This window comes from Armigeres subalbatus, chromosome 1, assembly GCF_024139115.2.
Source record: "Armigeres subalbatus isolate Guangzhou_Male chromosome 1, GZ_Asu_2, whole genome shotgun sequence".
Taxonomy (NCBI): Eukaryota; Metazoa; Arthropoda; class Insecta; order Diptera; family Culicidae; genus Armigeres; species Armigeres subalbatus.
Window position 1 is genome coordinate 155,694,589 of NC_085139.1, and position 6,237 is coordinate 155,700,825.

Below are 6,237 nucleotides of genomic sequence, written 5' to 3' on the forward strand. Positions count from 1 at the left end.
GTTCTAATTTTGATGCTCTAAGGAATCAACACCATTTTTTACCACATTCTGGTGAAATAATCGAAATTGAATTGTTTTATGATAATATCCCGCGCCTATCCAGCGGTATAACAGATCTTTTCCAATATCTACGATACTCCAAACAGTTCTTGAACTCAGATCTTAATACAGTAATATCCCGATTTTATCACCCCCCTGGTGAATTTTGGGGTGATAATACAGGGTATGTGACATAATTTAAAACAAAAAAATATCTCCAATTTTTAAATTCATTCCACAAATATGAATCATTTTATGCCTTAGAAGTGCCAAATGCTTGAACGGTACCCGTTATTACTTGTCGAAATCGCTTACAGAATAATTACCAGGTACTCAAAAGTCGTTCGTAATAAACTGTAGGCGGTGAAAGTTATTTCATGAAAATCAATGTTGTTTGTGGTATTATTTACAAAAATAAAAAGAATTACCAAATTTTTTGGGGTGATAAAATCGGGACGTGATAAAATCGGGTCAAAACGTGATAAAATCGGGGAGTGACAAAATCGGGTCAACACTGTATTCAAAACGATCAACATGAAGATCTCCGATGTCTGAACTATTTTTACGAGATGGAATAGCTCCACGGTTCCTAATTACACCATTACAGACACACCACAGAATTCCTTCGGCATCTACGGCACTCCAAACTATCCTTGAGTACAGATCCTAATATTCAAATCGATCAACATGCATGTGGTGATAGCGATTAAGTTAAAAAAAAATTTAAAAAAAATTAAAGTCGAACAAGTATTTAAATGTACTAAAAAAGTTAAAAAAAAGAAGTACAAGGGTACAAGGCACTTATTATAAATCTTCGCCTTTTACATGTGATGTAAGCAAGCTTTGAAAGCTCAGTGCATATTGCTGGCAATTCGCCAAAAAGTAGGCAATTATATTGCACCTAATGAACGTGAAGGCATTCATGGTAAAATATGGCAACAAGGTATGAATGCAGGGCCGTATTTAGGGGGAGGCCGGGGGCCGTGGCCCGGGTCCCCACAAATCTTATGTACCAAAACAACAGACCCGCCATTTTCAGGAGAAGAAGCGGAGTGCGAGGAGATGGAACAGCTGTGCCGTTCTCAAGAAACACGCAAGTTCTATCAGAAGCTGAACGCATCCCGCAAAGGCTTCGTGCCGCGAGCCGAAATGTGCAGGGATAAGGATGAGAGCATCTTGCCGGACGAACGTGTGGTGATCGAAAGGTGGAAGCAGCACTATGAGGAAAAGCCCAGAAAAGCTAGCCACCTGCCTGCACAAACTGATAGTTAGAATCTGGGAAACTGAACAGGAGGAGTGGAAGGAAGGGGTTATACGCCCCATCTACAAGAAAGGCGATAAGCTGGAGTGTGAGAACTTTCGAGCAATCACCATCCTTAATGCCGCCTACAAAGTGATATCCCAGATCATTTTCCGTCGTCTGTCACCATTCGTGGGAAGTTATCAAGCCGGCTTCGTTGACGGCCGCTCGCTTCAAAAATGCCGTGAATACCAGGTCCCAACGCACCATCTGTTCGTTGATTTCAAGGCGGCATACGACAGTATAGACAGCGTAGAGCTATGGAAAATTATGGACGAGAACAGCTTCCCTGGGAAGCTTACCAGACTGATCAAAGCAACGGTGGATGGTGTGCAAAACTGAAAGATTTCTGGCGAACACTCCAGTTCGTTCGAATCGCGCCGGGAACTAAGACAAGGTGATGGACTTTCATGCCTGTTCAACATTGCGCTAGAAGGTGTCATGCGGAGAGCCGGGTGTAACAACCGGGGTACGATTTTCAACAGATCCAGTCAATTTATTTGTTACGCGGATGACATGGATGACATCTGCAAAGGTGGCAGAACTGTACACCCGCCTGAAACGTGAAGCAACAAAAGTTGGACTGGTGGTGAATGCGTCAAATACAAAGTACATGCTTGTGGGCGGAACCGAGCGCGACAGGGCACGCCTGGGTAGCAGTGTTACGATAGACGGGGATACCTTCGAGGTGGTCGAGAAATTCGTCTACCGCGGATCCATGCTAACGGCTGATAACAATGTTAGTCGTGAAATACGAAGGCGCATCATCTGTGGAAGTCGGGCCTACTACGGGCTCCAGAAGAAACTGCGGTCAAAAAAGATTCGCCACCGCACCAACTGTGTCATCTACAAGACGCTAATAAGACCGGTTGTCCTCTACGGACATGAAACATGCTCGAAGAGGACTTGCAAGCACTCGGAGTATTCGAGAGACGGGTGCTTAGGACCATCTTTGGCGGTGTGCGGCGAAGAATGAACCACGAGCTCGCCCAGCTCTACAGCGAACCCAGCATCCAGAAGGTAGCTAAAGCCGGAAGGGTACGTTGGGCAGGACATGTTGCAAGAATGCCGGACAGCAACCCTGCAAAGATGGTGTTCGATTCCCATCCGGCAGGTACGAGACGGCGTGGAGCGCAGCGAGCGAGATGGGCAGACCAGGTGCAAAATGACTTGGCGAGCGTGGGCGTATTCGAGGATGGAGAGATGCGACCTCGAACCGTGTATTGTGGCGTCAAATTGTTGATTCAGTGTTATCTGTTTAGATGTAGACTAAATAAATGAATGAATAAATGAAAACGTCAAACAAGCTCAGATCCTTATTTTCAAATCGATCAACATGAAGATCTTCGATGTCCCCACTATTTTTATGAATAACGCCATGAGACTTCATTACACCATTATAAATACATAACAGAATTCGTTGAACATCTATTATACTCCAAACTATTCATGAGTACAGATCAGAATATTCAAAACGATCAACATGGAGATCTTTGATGTCTCAACTATTTTTATGAGTTGTAATAGCTCCACTGGATTTGGTTACACTATTATAGACACGCCACAGAATTCGTTCGACATATACGACACTCCAAACTGTCTTTGAGCTCAGATCCCAATATTCAAATCGATCAACACGAAGATCTTTGAGGTCCCCACTATTTCTATGAGTGGAAATAGCTCCACGGGACTTCGATACACCATTATAGACACATTACAGAACTCGTTGAACATTCACGACACTCCAAACTGTCCATGAGTACATTTATTTAGTCTACATCTATACAGATAACACTGAATCAACAATTTGACGCCACAATACACGGTTCGAGGCCGCATCTCTCCATCCTCGAATACGCCCCACGCTCGCCAAGTCGTTCTGCACCTGGTCTGCCCATCTCGCTCGCTGCGCTCCACGTCGTCTCGTACCTGCCGGATCGGAAGCGAACACCATCTTTGCAGGGTTGCTGTTCGGCATTCTTGCAACATGCCCTGCCCATCGTACCCTTCCGGCTTTAGCTACCTTCTGGATACTGGGTTCGCCGTAGAGCTGGGCGAGCTCATGGTTCATTCTTCGCCGCCACACACCGTCTTCTTGTACACCGCCAAAGATGGTCCTAAGCACCCGTCTCTCGAATACTCCGAGTGCTTGCAAGTCCTCCTCGAGCATTGTCCATGTTTCATGTCCGTAGAGGACTACCGGTCTTATTAACGTCTTGTACATGACACATTTGGTGCGGTGGCAAATCGTTTTGACCGCAGTTTCTTATGGAGCCCGTAGTAGGCCCGACATTCACAGATGATGCGCCTTCGTATAGCACGACTAACATTGTTATCAGCCGTTAGCAAGGATCCGAGGTAGACGAATTCCTCGACCACCTCGAAGGTATCCCCGTCTATCGTAACACTGCTTCCCAGGCGGACCCTGTCGCGCTCGGTTCCACCCACAAGCATGTACTTTGTCTTTGACGCATTCACCACCAGTCCAACTTTTGTTGCTTCACGTTTCAGGCGGGTGTACAGTTCTGCCACCTTTGCAAATGTTCGGCCGACAATGTCCATGTCATCCGCGAAGCAAATAAATTGACTGGATCTGTTGAAAATCGTACCCCGGCTGTTACACCCGGCTCTCCGCATGACACCTTCTAGCGCAATGTTGAACAACAGGCACGAAAGTCCATCACCTTGTCTTAGTCCCCGGCGCGATTCGAACGAACTGGAGTGTTCGCCCGAAATCTTCACACAGTTTTGCACACCATCCACCGTTGCTTTGATCAGTCTGGTAAGCTTCCCAGGGAAGCTGTTCTCGTCCATAATTTTCCATAGCTCTACGCGGTCTATACTGTCGTATGCCGCCTTGAAATCAACGAACAGATGGTGCGTTGGGACCTGGTATTCACGGCATTTTTGAAGGATTTGCCGTACAGTAAAGATCTGGTCCGTTGTCGAGCGGCCGTCAACGAAGCCGGCTTGATAACTTCCCACGAACTCGTTCACTAATGGTGACAGACGACGGAAGATGATCTGGGATATCACTTTGTAGGCGGCATTAAGGATGGTGATCGCTCGAAAGTTCTCACACTCCAGTTTGTCGCCTTTCTTGTAGATGGGGCATATAACCCCTTCCTTCCACTCCTCCGGTAGCTGTTCGTTTTCCCAGATTCTGACTATCAGTTTGTGCAGGCAAGTGGCCAGCTTTTTCGGGCCCATCTTGATGAGCTCAGCTCCGATACCATCCTTACCAGCTGCTTTATTGGTCTTTAGCTGTTGAATGGCATCCTTAACTTCCCTCAAGGTGGGAGCTGGTTGGCTTCCATCGTCCGCTGAACTGACGTAGTCATCTCCTCCGCTGCCTTGACTTTCATTGCCTGTACTCTCAGCGCCATTCAGATGTTCCTCGTAGTGCTGCTTCCACCTTTCGATCACCACACGTTCGTCCGTCAAGATGCTCCCATCCTTATCCCGGCACATTTCGGCTCGCGGCACGAAGCCTTTGCGGGATGCGTTGAGCTTCTGATAGAACTTGCGTCCCGAGCAGCACATGTCAGGCAAATCTGGTTGCAGCAACTTGAATGGGACTAAATCTGGTCACATATGAGTTGCAGCAACCTATGTGGAATATGTGTGCTGCTAGGGGTGTATCTTGAGAACGGCACAGCTGTTCCATCTCCTCGCACTCCGCTTCTTCCAGGCGGCGTTTCTTCTCCTGAAAAAGGCGGGTCTGCTGTTTCCGCTTCCGTCTATAACGTTCCACGTTCTGCCGGGTACCTTGCTGCAGCACGACCGCCCGCGCTGCGTCCTTCCCCTCCAGAATCTGTCTGCATTCTTCGTCGAACCAATCGTTCCGTCGACTTCGACCCATATACCCGACGTTGTTCTCCGCTGCGTCGTTAATGGCTGCTTTGACTGTATTCCAGCAGTCCTCAAGAGGGGCCCCATCGAGCTCACCCTCTTCCGGCAACGCTGCCTCGAGATGCTGCGCGTATGCAGTGACGACATCAGGTTGCTTCAGTCGCTCTAGATCGTACCGCGGCGGTCGTCGGTACCGAACATTGTTGATGACGGATAGTTTTGGGCGCAGTTTAACCATCACCAGATAGTGGTCAGAGTCGATGTTAGCGCCACGATATGTCCTGACGTCGATAATGTCGGAGAAGTGCCGTCCATCAATCAGAACGTGGTCGATTTGTGATTCTGTCTGCAGTGGCGATCTCCAGGTGTACCGATACGGGAGGCTGTGTTGGAAGTAGGTGCTGCGAATGGCCATATTCTTGGAGGCGGCGAAATCAATTAGTCGTAGCCCTTTTTTGTTCGTCAGCCGGTGAGCGCTGAACTTTCCAATAGTCGGTCTAAACTCCTCTTGGCCAACCTGAGCGTTCAAATCTCCTATGATGATTTTAACGTCGTGGCTTGGGCAGCTGTCGTACTCACGTTCCAGCTGCGCGTAGAATGCGTCCTTATCATCATCAGTGCTTCCGGAGTGTGGGCTATGGACGTTGATTATGCTGAAGTTGAAGAACCGGCCTTTGATCCTCAACCTGCACATTCTCTCGTTGATCGGCCACCACCCGATCACGCGCCTTTGCATGTCGCCCATCACTATGAAAGCTGTTCCCAGCTCGTGTGTGCTGCCGCAGCTCTGGTAGATGGTATGATTACCTCTAAACGTTCGCACCATTGATCCCTTCCAACAAACCTCCTGCAGCGCTACGATGCCGAATCCACGGTCCTTGAGCACATCGGCGAGTATGCGTGTGCTCCCGATGAAGTTGAGAGATTTGCAGTTCCACGAACCGAGTTTCCAATCGCTAGTCCCTTTTCGTCGCAGTGGTCTTCGCCGATGGTTCCGGTCCGTACTCTCTTGTTGATTGTTCGTTGCTTATGATTTTTAAAGGCTG